Below are 12,761 nucleotides of genomic sequence, written 5' to 3'. Positions count from 1 at the left end.
CCGCACCTTCCCGCTTCCTTAACCGATTGTTGCAAAATCAAACGGTATCAGTGATCAGTAATCAGAAGTTATCGTTCAAGAAATTTCAGAAGTTATCGTATTTTCCAAGGTCATATGTGTGTTTTTCAAGGACAGTGTAATATTTTCCGCTCATTTCATTTGTGAGGGTCAAAAATTGTCATTCCATTTGAAAGAATCCTGTCTACCTCGAAATAACGGAAAAGGTCAAGTTCAAGATAAAATCCAAGGTCATCCCGACTCCGTAGGGGGAAGACACCCACCTTGTGACGTTACCAGTCGCCACACCACCCCCTCCGTTCCGTGCCCTGAGGGGCTTTACCGGAGGTCGTCTTTAGACCCTCTAATTTTAATGCGAGGTGCATACGTACGTACGTACGTACAGACGTCACGCCAAAACTAGTCAAAATGGATTCAGGGATGGTTAAAATGGTTATTTCCTTTGAAATCTGAAAACCGAAATTTTTCGAGATCTCAGCACTTCCTTTACTTCGTACAAGGAAGTAAAAATAGATTGTGTATAGAAAAACACACGCCGATATATAAATACCGGGTGTTTCATTTTAATACCCGCCGTGCAATTTTTTTGTAAACTACGCACAATAAAAAAGAATTCGCCGGTGGCGGTCCTGATCGTGACTTGGTAATGCCGCGCGAGATTCCATGATGGAACCGGCTGGGGATGCGGGGTTTGTCTCCGGCTCCTGCGCGGACCGAAATGAGATTACGTTCCCTTTGTTAGGTGGCCTAATTTTGTCTATTTATTTGGGTAGGTCTGAATTTCTTTGTTGCGTAAAACATAATTTTGATCGGTACGAGTGTAGCACTGATTTAACTTTAAACTCGTTAATTTTCTGAGGCATTCACAGTCACGAACGTTGCTGTCGGTCTGGACTAGGCGCGGGGTTCGCGCTTCCGCGTTTTGGGTCAGTTAGTTTGAGGGAATCATGTTAGGTCGGATGTAAAGACGTCCGTTTGAGACCTACGTGAAGGCGAAATTTGATTTGTATTTTACTGAAGCATATGTCTGCCGTGTCATTTACATCGGTGGCATCCCGACCGAGGCCTGGCTGATGACAGTGAGTTGTAACTGTTTAACGTATCAGATACGCTCTCGATCGACCGGTTCTTTGTTATCCGGACATTAAATCGTTTAGCCCTATGTTTTGATTGCACTTACCCGCCGTAAAACGTACCGATCCGATCTTTCGCTAAATACGCTCAAACCTGTGCGTAGCTGTAAGGTATAAACCTATGAAGACTAAAATGTAGAGAATAAAGCGTATAATTTTTTTTAAAAACCACTCTTATGTTAAATGCACTCAAAATTAGAAAATAAAGAACATGTAAAAAAAATTTTAAAATCTCACTCTTAAATTAAACGCACTTAAAGGTAAAAACTAATTTTAGGACCGTCCTAAATCTATTTTTTACGTTTTAGTGCGTTTAATTTATTACTGGTATTTAAAAAAAAACTATTTTACATATTTTTTATTTATTTTTAGGATTGTTTTTCTTCATAAAATAATGAATTATAATCAAAACGTAGGCAGCTGAATATACTTATCACTAACGGAGAGTCCCGATTCGTTAGTGACAATTTCTAGAGATAAATTTCTAATTTAACTTTAGTTACGTGAATTTTCATCATTCAAAATGAAAAAAAAAATATTTTTACACAATAGGAAATCAATTTTGGACACCTAATAATCCCATTCCGAGACGCCGCCCGCCAGGGCAATCTGCCTGGAGGGCCTAGCTGCGGAGGTGTGCCTACGGCACGCCCTGCAGCTGGTATATAAATAAATTCTTATGTTAAAAACACCTTTTATTGAAATTTGGTAAACAATTTTTAATTATCTTGATAATAAAAATAATTTTAAAAACGTGTTGGTTGTATGTTTTTTAATTTAAATTGACGGCCATGTTAATTTTTAAATTACTAATAATTTTGAATTATGTTTTATAGGAAAAGCCATATTTTATTATAATTGAACGATAACATGATTATATAAATAGTACTTTAGACGATCGAATAATGAAAGAAAGAAAAAATATATATATAGAAGATATCTTTTTAATTAATGGTTCTCAGGAATGTATTAATAAGTTTTATAGGCGATAGCAAAAGTGTGTAGTTGCAAAAATAAAATAGTTACGACAGAAATTGGAAAGAAGGAAAGAAGGAAGGAAATATAAAAACTTTTAATTACATAACATTTAAGTAAAATAGAGATATTTCAGTAATCTTTTGACGATACAAATACAGAGATATGCGCATGCGTATATGTGTATTTTAAATACTGGAAGAAACAAGAACTACAGATATAGGAGTTAGATTTTTATTTTTGCTTTTCAAAGACGGAAAGCTATTTAAGTTATCGAGAAGGGTAATTTGAAAAAAATAATAAGGGAAATATAATATCCCGACCGTAAAAAAATAAAAAATCGACTTATTTACTTCGCGGTAGGCTATTTTAAAAAGGAAGCGTTTCGTAATAACACTAAGTCATTCGGTAACCGGCGAACAGTGCTGACGTCAATATGTTAGTATTTTTGTAGATATACAAAAAAAAGAGGAAGGTATAAATAAAATTAAACGGTTATAAGAAAGATTTAATAAAGCTTTTGAAAAATGTTATACGATTTTTAACAAAAGGGAAACGTTAGTAAATTAAGTAATATATATTCATCGTTTTTATTGTTTAATACGCATTTTAAAACTTGTAAGGATCAAATTACCATGTTATTCTCCTAATTCACCGTTTCCAGAATCGAATTACAAAAATTCTAATACGTTTCTCTTCGGTTGTATATTTCCATTTTTAGTAATATTCTACTCCTCTCTCTTTCTTTCTCTCTTCTTCAATTTTATTTTAAGGCTTTCTTTTTAATTTATTAGCGCTTTTTTCGTAATCAAGTCAAATATTTTTACTTTCCCAACTGTTGTAAAGATTGGCGTTAGTGATCCTGTTGAAATTGATGTGGCGGTACGTCAAGGAAGTTATTTAGAACCGATATTGTTCTCGATATACATAAAGTCTACCGCGAACTAAAATACTGTAGAGTCTTCATGTATGCGGATGACATAGTAATGTTGGCTGCTCGTAAGTTGAATCGCTTCTTTAGGAAGATTTTAACTCTTTTATGAAACGGTCTCACGAGTCAGAGACTTGATACAGTACGACCGGCGATTAACTGTCTGAATGATCGCAGAACAACTGAATTTGAACCGTACCACAGTCTATCAAATTTTGACAAACAAATTAGACGTGAAAATTTTTGTGCAAAATTGGTCCCAAAAAATCTCACTGTTGAACAGAAAACAACCGAGTGAAAGCGTGCTGCGATCTTCTAGAGCGAAGTGAAACCGATCCTGATTTTCTAAAAAATGCTATTACCGGTGATGAATCTTGAATATTTGAGTACGACCCAGAAACAAAACGACAGAGCAAGGAGTGGCACACTTCAAACTCACCACGTTCCAAAAAAAGCAAAAATGAGCGAATAAAAACCGCGCTAATTCGTTTCTTCGATAGTAATGGCGTTGTCCATAAGGAGTTATTGCCTACAGGACAGACTGTAAATCAATATGTTTACCGACAAATTCTTGAAAGACTGCGGCAAAAGTGTTGCCCGCGTAAGACAACTGGATGCTGCATCATCACAATGCACCTTGTCACACTGCATTATCAATTAATTAGTTTTTGACAAAGAAAAACATTACTGTAGTTCCTCAATCACCTTATTCACCCGACTTGAGTCCCTACGACTTTTTCCTGTTCCGACTTAAAAAAACACCTCAAAGGACACCATTTTGGAATAGTAGAAAACATTTTAAAAAATGTAACCGACCATCTGAAGGAAATTCCGTCTTCTGACTTCCAACACTGCTATGAAAAGTGGGAAAAGCGTTTGAAGCGTTGCGTCGCTTCCCAAGGGAACTGTCTGGAAGGTGATAATGGACTGTAAATAAAATGTTTTTCTGAACCAGTCTGATTACTTTATTTACACACTTGGTATGTTCCATAAGTAACGGATTTAAAACAAAAAAAAATTATTCATCAAACCAGGTAAAAATGATCTATTTGTTGTTTCTAAATATAATAACTTTAACTTATACGGTAGAAAGTCATTGAAAGTTGTTGTTCCCAGTTTATATATAATATATTACCAAAAGAAATAAAATATACGACAAATTATAATTTGTTTAAGAAAAAAGTATTTCGATGACTAGCCTCTGAAACTATAAATATTTAGAATATTTGTTAATCTTAAAGCAACGAACGATTAAATTCTTTAATATTTTGTACGATTGAAATATATATTTTTACGACGCCACTAAATATTTTTCATAGTTAATAATATTTTTATTATAAACTTAGTAGTAAACTACATTGTTTTGTTTTTTTTTTTTTTATAATAAATTTAGTAATAGATATTAATTTTTAACTTTCTATTTTGATTTAATTATAATTATATTTTGTTCTGTTTTAGTATTTTTCATTGTTAATGTATTTGTATTGTATTGAATGGGTGCTTGCCGATATGGCTTAGAGCTTACGCCAGACTCAAATTATTTCTCATAATGAGAAATAAAATATGTCTGTTTCTGTTATAGCATGTACGAAAAGAATTAGATAGCAAAAAAAAAAATTTCGAAATATTTAAAATTCAAACAGGCTTACGAAAAGAATTTTTGACAAGTCTAATGGTGACAAGAAGAACGTTAAATGGTACGAGCAAATTAAAGAAAACCTAAAGGTAGCAAATATAAACGTGACTGATTTAAAATACAGAAGGGTATTTTTAAGAAAAATCTTAGAATTCATTTTTCACACGCTACAAAATTCCAGAAAAAGGGATCCAGAAGGAGAATAATGAATGCGCTAACCTAAGATGGTCGGAAGAAAAAAGGAAGCCGCACAATGAAAGAATGGGGCACGGGAGAGCTAGAAAACTAACCACAAATTAACTATTCTATGTGTTACTACAGCGATCGGTGTCTAAAAAAAAACATTTAAATGTTTTTTAATACTTTAATATCCTCAAAATACTCAAACGTATGCGCTCGCAAGAGTCCGTGTTTGTATGAATACGCATGTCTGCATGTTGATCTATAACTGCTTTATATTTCAGAAACAGTTTAATTTGCAATTATGAAATTTGGTACGGTAGTTTGAGCGCTTGATTCTCAATAAACAGCTGCGATCGTTGTTCGTTTTGTAGTAAGTGAGAATCCTCGGGTATCTTGTAACTTGAATCGCCATAATAATAAAGGGTTCGAATCCCGGTCAGGCATGGCATTTCCACACACGCTACAAATCATTCATCTCATCCTCTGAAGTAATGCTTAACTGTGGACTCGGAGGTTAACGAAAAAAAAAAAATAATAATAATAAAGGTTATGACTAGCTATCGTAGATATCCTAAATAGATCTAAAATTATCTAAAAGCGATCCTTTTTTTTAAAGATAAACTATATATGTTTCACGAAAAAAAATGGTGAACCGAAGGAAAATGAATACTGAAAAGACATTTATCCGCAGGAAAATTTTTGTTTTATTTTGTCGTCTTGAATCGATCCCTTAAGTACGGCCAACGCCTCCCAATACATCCTATATACTCGGAAAAGTAAGTAGGTTTATCTACAATTTTAACGTCGATTATAATCAGTGAAAAATATGTAAACGTGCTTTGTTAAATCTACAGTTTTTTACCTTTGTACGATACAATTAATAAATACATGCATTACATTGTTTTGAGATTGTAGAAACGTAAAAAAAATCGCATCGCCCGTTATCAAAGTTCAAAAAGATACATACGTTTTTATATATACTACTGCTGTACGTTAAACATTAGCGGCGTATTTGTTTCGTCTTGATGAAGTAGCTAAAGGAGAAAAGAGAAATGATAATTTTAAAAATACAACAGAAATGTATATACTACCGTGTCAAAAAAAATTTATAAAAAAAAAGCAAACGTTTCAATTCTAACAACAGACTTTCATCTCCGTACTTTTTGTTTATGTGTACGCGTCTTTACAAATCTTTTGAGGACGTCAGATGACAGGCATTAATGTAACGTTCTTTTGTCGTATACTATTACTTTACTTAATCCTTTGTCAAATCGTATCGCATTCTTTTCAAATTTCACGACTATTTTTTTTTTGTTTTACAGAAAAAATATCGAATAGTTTTTTTAACTCGTTTGGCTTCCTTATTATTTTAATAACAAAATAATTAGTAAACTCAAACGTAAAATTTAAATTAATTAAAATATATAAAAATTAAATTTAACGTTAGATAAATTTATTTAGCGTACTTCCTGTTTAATTTTAACGTAAATATTTACTTATAAAAAAGTCAAACTTTCATTGTTATTTTATTTTGCTATAATATCGAGTAGAAATTTAAAAGAAATAAAGAACATCCGGTTCAGTTACAAAAGAATTACTCTTAATAATTATCTCGTATCGAAAACATTTATCGTTACGATGAAGATAAGATTTCATTACGTTAAACAAGCGCCCGTGGAAACGCACACATTTCATCTGAAAAACATCCTGCTGCATGTAGTAAAATGTAAAGTTTTCTTTCTTACTGGGCAAGCTTAACAAATATTTAATAATTCGTGAAAATAAATTATTTTATTGTTATAAGTAAATTTAAATTTAAAACGTATCGATAAATATAATAACTTAAGTAAAAACTTAAATCTTAATCCGTAAATAAAACTTATTAATAAACTGCAGAATCACATTTTTGTAAGTGTATGTGTGGCGCGTGCGCGGGTTCGTATGTATACATTTAAATATTTTCTCAACAATAGAACGCAGTTAAATATTTATTATTCTTACGATAATGCCGTCTAAAATATGATCTCATCTTTTATGTTCCCTCAAAGAATCAGAAAAATGTTTTTAAAACACAAAAATGAGCAGTCATATAATTATTTGACGTCAATAGGTATGAAAAATGTAGTCCTAAATTAGAAAAATGATCTTCCTTAAAAAGGATATAGCTTTTAATATCATCACAAGACGGGTGGTCTTCCCTTTAGGGGGTCAGAATAAACCGTAACCCACATTTTTTATTAGGAACTTTGATTTTTTTTCAGAGTTATACCGCACAATTTTAAAAGGAAAACTGTCATTTGGTCAAAAAGAATAAATCGACTAAAATTTTTTTTACTGAAAATTTTTATCTTTTACTTTCTCGTCTAGATAGCGCTATAGCACTAGAAGGGAATGTAATGAAATCGGTCCGATTTGGGCGTTGCGGTTTTCACCGGACCTTAACGTTTTCACACCTAAAGAACCCAAACAACAGGATGGAAATTTTCCAGGTGTCACATCACACTCACGAATGTACGTCTGTGTGTTCGGTGTTTGCCTCTAAATCACCTTATAAATCGATAACTACTGGATCGATTTTGAACAAACTTTGTCAGATTACTTCTATGTGAGGGACATTGATGCCATTAAATATTCAACTGGGGGATGAGGCTGTAGAGGAAAGTCACCCTCAGTATCTTAAGATTTCGCCTAATTAAGGCCGTATTTTTCTTAGGCGAATTTGTTACCGATTAGAAAATAATGTTTGCAAAAAAGATATCTTTCTTTTCTTTTTTCTATTTCGGCTCTGGAGCCACCGTAAGGTATTATTTCAGAGGATGATACGTAAGAATGTAAATGAAGTGTAGTCTTGAACACTATCAGGTCGACCGTTCCTGAGATGTGAGGTAATTGAAACCCGATCACCAAAGAACACCGATATAAAAAAAGATATCATCTGCAAAAACGCACCCCGTCCGTAAAATAATCTAAACTATTTCTATAGTTTAGTTAACGAATAATATTTAAAGTGTAAAAAAAGACTCGATCTTGAAACCGATCGCTCGCTTGACTCGGTACCTGGTGGGTTAAGCCTCGCGGCTACACCGGTCTTCCGACCGTACAAGCGAAATTTGTTCTACGTAGGTTTTCAAATTACATTAATTTATTTAGTGCCGACCGTCGCCGCTAGTACCCCCACACCCGCGCGAATTAAATACGGTATGCGCGCGCGCTTTAGTTACAATTTTTAAATTAAATAAATAACAATATATTATATTTAAATAAAATTGTAAATATTTTTAATTAAGTTGTGCGTGTAAGCCGTGCATCAGAAACAGTCCACAGGTTTAGGACTTTCCCGGAACACGGCTTAGCCGCGTGACGGGAAAGTCCTGTCACGCTTTTTTGTCAGCTTTTTTTTGTTTCGCAATTGAATTCTAAATTTTACATAATTAATTCATTAAATAAAAAAATCTAAGGAGTATTTAAAATAAAACTCTAAGGGAAAGAAAGTTACGCTACTACCCTTTGCCGGGTCTTTAAAAAATATTTAATATCCTCGATGTTTAACGTGTACTTACCTTAACATTACTTCGTGTATTTATATTTTAATTAATTAATATGAACTTTAATCTCGTCGTCTTTTAATTTATAGTCGACTGAAATAATTAATTATACGCTATATGTACGATTTAAATGATTCGATAAGAAATGTAATTTTATAAAATATAATTTTGATACCGTTATTTGTTTTATAAAACTTAGAAAACACTTGACAGCTATCGATTAATGAAACGATCTTCCTCCTCAGACGCAGAAACGGATCACATTATGATCGAGGTATAACGTATTATATCCGTCTCGTATATCGATTAATTCAATGATCTTATCGTTTCACGTATCGATAACATCAAAGCGTGTTTGATACTTAATATTTGTATAAAAAAAAGCTGTAAGTTGTCCGGTGTAATCTGTTGTTCTTGACGGCATTGATTTCTTAGAACTACGTGAAACGCGTGACTTTTTGGCTCCATAATCATCATTAACTTTACCGCAGTTATTCTTGCGTATCAAAGATAAAGTTTTAACAGCTTAACATATTATATTATTATACTAAGTTATATAACAAAAGAGGTTCTTCATTTGTAACGCTTTATTCACTCTACCTTTCCACTACTTACTTCGTTTTCAACACATTTGATTCGTTCTAGTCGGCTTGTCTCAACTTATTCTTTACATTTCACTGACGTTTACCCTGATGCTCGCTATAGTATTTCCCTTTAGGCAAAATATTTCTCTTGAAATATTCTAATGAGTTTATGATGTAAATTTACTACCGCTAAAAGTTAAATATATTTTCAACTTGAAATACTTTACAGTTTATATTATCTTCTAACCGTCACTAATACATATAAAAAAGGAACACATATACACGCATATATATATATATATATATATATAATTACATAAAAAGGAAGAGAGTTTTTAATCGTTCGGGATAACAAAAAAACTACTCCAACAATCAGAACCAAATATTTACCCGTGTTTATTGGCGTAACTGAGAAGGATTTTAGATATATTTCATCTCGAGAAACAGAAATGAATTTAGTAGTGAAGATTTGACGGTTGAAGCAAAAACTTTAACGAATTTAATTAATGAACTGTTAACTGTGAGTCTCGATCACGAGCCGGCTATGAACTGAACGATTCGAATCGATATAAGAATAATATTAACAAAATAAAAGAATTAAATTTACGTTAAATAAAATAATATAAAATAAATTTATAAAATTTCTGTTTAATAATAACGGGCTTCCCGCGGGGACTACGTGTTAGGCTGAAGTGGTGAGGTGTGTGAGAACCTCGTGGGTGACTAGACCAATCACCATCAACTGGTAACTAACAGCTGTCGGGGGGGGGGGGGGGAGCTGTTTTGAGAGACGCAATGGTGTGCTCTTATATCTCTGCAAACAATCGTCTGATTTTCAAAATTCAAGTGGAGTATTTGTCAGTAGGGTTGAAGGCTAACTTATGCACGTATCAGGTACACTCTAGATCTAACAGATCACGGTTATTCGGAAATGTATATATATATATATATATATATATATGTTTGCCTGTTAGTTTATTATCGCATCACACGAGACTCGACCACCCGATTACATTCAAAGTTTTAGGATATATTCGTGTTACCCCAGGGAAGGTTTTAAGCCGTCGACCGAGGCCCTAGCTCCCTTAAAGGTTAAGGGTATATAAAATATTTATTATTTCTTCGTCAACAAGGAAGGTGAATTCGTGAATTAAAGATATTCATTAAGAAAAAAATAGGATAATACTTTTTACTTCATCGTTACATTTCTGCCACCACGGCAAATAAATAAATTATAATTTTTCATCGTCAAAGTTGTGTGTACTTTAGTTACCGTAGTTACTATTAGTCTATCATTTGTAATTTTCTTTCTTTTTCAGGTTTCTATAAAGCCTGAATATTATAATTATTATTTATCAGTATTATTCTCACAACCACGAGGATAACCTACAGTGCGGGGGTCCAGGGGGTGGAGCCCTCTCGGTAGATGGGAATGTCGACCGAAGCAAGCTCTGCGGTTGTCCAGGGGGTCGTCCCCCTAGCAAATTGGTAATAGCGAGCGAAGCGAGCTCTACGGCCATAGGTCCCTTGGCCCGGGAGGCCCCGACGAGCCCCTGAATTGGCTCCGGGATTCACTTGGGCTGAGCCTGAGTCCCGAGGGTGCAGGTTCTAGCTAGAAGGGGCGGCTAGTTTTTGTATATACCCAAATCTGGTAAGCTCACAAAAATATTTAACGCTAACTTATCACTGTATAACTAAGCAGTACTACTAGGTAGAGCCACCGGGTTGGCCTAGTGGTGAACGCGTCTTCCCAAATCGGATGATTTGGAAGTCAAGAGTCTCAACGTACAAGTTCTAGTAAAGACAGTAACTTTCATACGGATTTGAATACTAGATCGTGGACACCGGTGCTCTTCGGCGGTCGGGTTTCAATTAACCACACATCTCAGGAACGGTCGAACTGAGAATGTACAAGACTACACTTCATTTACACTCATACATATCATCCTCTGAAGTAATACCTGGACGGTAATTCCCGGAGGCTAAATAGGAAAAATAAAGAAAAAAGTAATACTAGGTGCACTCGCCTGGTTTTAGTTAAGTATTCGAAAAGAGGTGATTTTTATTTGTCAACAAATTTTCTTGATGAAATTTATATTAAATTAAAAGCCGTAGAAACCTTTTTTAATTAAATTCGAACATACTATACAAAAGATTAATTTTGGCTCTCAGACTAATTTAAAAAAAATAACTGAAGGTAATTAATTAAAGCCGCCTATATCATATTTGTAGATCCGAAGAAAGTACTTTACGAAAAAACTAATTTTTTAATTTTAAGAAAAATTGTAATTTAAATAAATGGAAAAAAGTTATATAGAATTTGTACAAGAATCGTGTAGCAGTTACTGAAGTAAAGTACGAAGAAAAGTGGAGTCACGATTCAATGACTGTTCCTGTTGACTTTTCATCTTGTAAATAGAAAAAGCGATTCAAGAATTGAAAAAACTTTTGAGTCAATGTACCCGATTTAAGTAATGTATCCGAGATGAAAAAATAAAGAAGATATAATGAAAGTACCCATCTATCTAATTAAAATACATTGCAATTATGTTCTCTACTTAGCGAAATACGAGTATAATTAGTAAAAAGAAATTTAATTTCAATTTTTTTTTAATAAACAATTCTAGCCGAGAGTAAAAAGGATTTAGAAGAAACAATGAACGCATGGATGAAGTCCTACGCAAGAACTACCGCATTAAAATAGACAAGAACAAAACGAAAGTAATGAAATGTAACAGAAATAACGAAGATGGACCACTGAATGTGAAAATAGGAAGAGAAAAGATATGAAGGTATAAGAATTTTGTTATTTGGGAAGTAGAATTACTAAAGATGGACGAAGCAGGAGCGATATAAAATGCCGATTAGCACAGGTGAAACGAAATTTCAGTCAGAAATATAATTTGTTTACATCAAAAATTAATTTGAGTGTCAGGAAAAGATTTTTGAAAATATATGTTTGGAGCGTAGCTTTATATGAAAGTGAAACTTGGACGATCGGAGTACATGAGAAGAAAAGATTAGAAGATTTGAAATGCGGTGCTATAGGAGAATTTTAAAAATCAGGTGGGTGGATACAGTGACAAACGAAGAGGTGTTGCGGCAAATCGATGAAGAAAGAAGCATTTGGAAAAATATAGTTAAAAGAGACATACTTATATGTCACATATTAAGACATCTTGGAATATTCGCTTTAATATTAGAAGGTCGGGTAGAAGGGAAAAATTGTGCAGGAAGCGACGTTTGGAATATGTAAAACAAATTGTTAGGGATGTTGGATGCACGTGGTATACCGAAATGAAACGAGACTAGCACTAGATAGGGAATCTTGGAGAGCTGCATCAAACCAGTCAAGTGACTGAAGACAAAAAAAAAAAAAAACTATTATAAACTGATAACGAGAAATCGGCAGAGGGTCACAGAATTTTCTCGGGGCTGTTCCTTGTGTTAAAATAAATTTAAAAATAGAAATAATACAATAAAATTAAGTTAAGTAAAATTTATTTAATTTAAAAAAAAAATCTTTAATATTATTGTTACTGGGCTATTACCAATAAAAAATGTCAAACTATATTTAGTAACATTAATATATCTATAAAAAAAAAAAAAAATGAAAACAAAACTTGTGAGTATTAATTTGAAATAAAGTTATAAAGAATAGTGAAAATAGTATTTTTACTGGTATGGCTGATCGGATACAGAAAGAAGATTTGATCCGCAATTGCAAAAAAGAACAAAATGTTTCTAAAAAAAAAT

The 12,761-nt window shown here is 33.2% G+C and overlaps 1 protein-coding gene across 3 annotated transcripts in view; it reads right to left on the bottom strand.

The window, feature by feature from the left end:
• Window positions 1–12,761, bottom strand: part of sNPF (short neuropeptide F precursor) — a 306,882-nt gene that overhangs the window by 1,353 nt on the left and 292,768 nt on the right. The gene's annotated exons all lie outside the window — the stretch shown is intronic.

This window comes from Lycorma delicatula, chromosome 9, assembly GCF_047948215.1.
Source record: "Lycorma delicatula isolate Av1 chromosome 9, ASM4794821v1, whole genome shotgun sequence".
NCBI lineage: Eukaryota > Metazoa > Arthropoda > Insecta > Hemiptera > Fulgoridae > Lycorma > Lycorma delicatula.
This window is presented reverse-complemented; position numbering and strand designations above follow the sequence as displayed.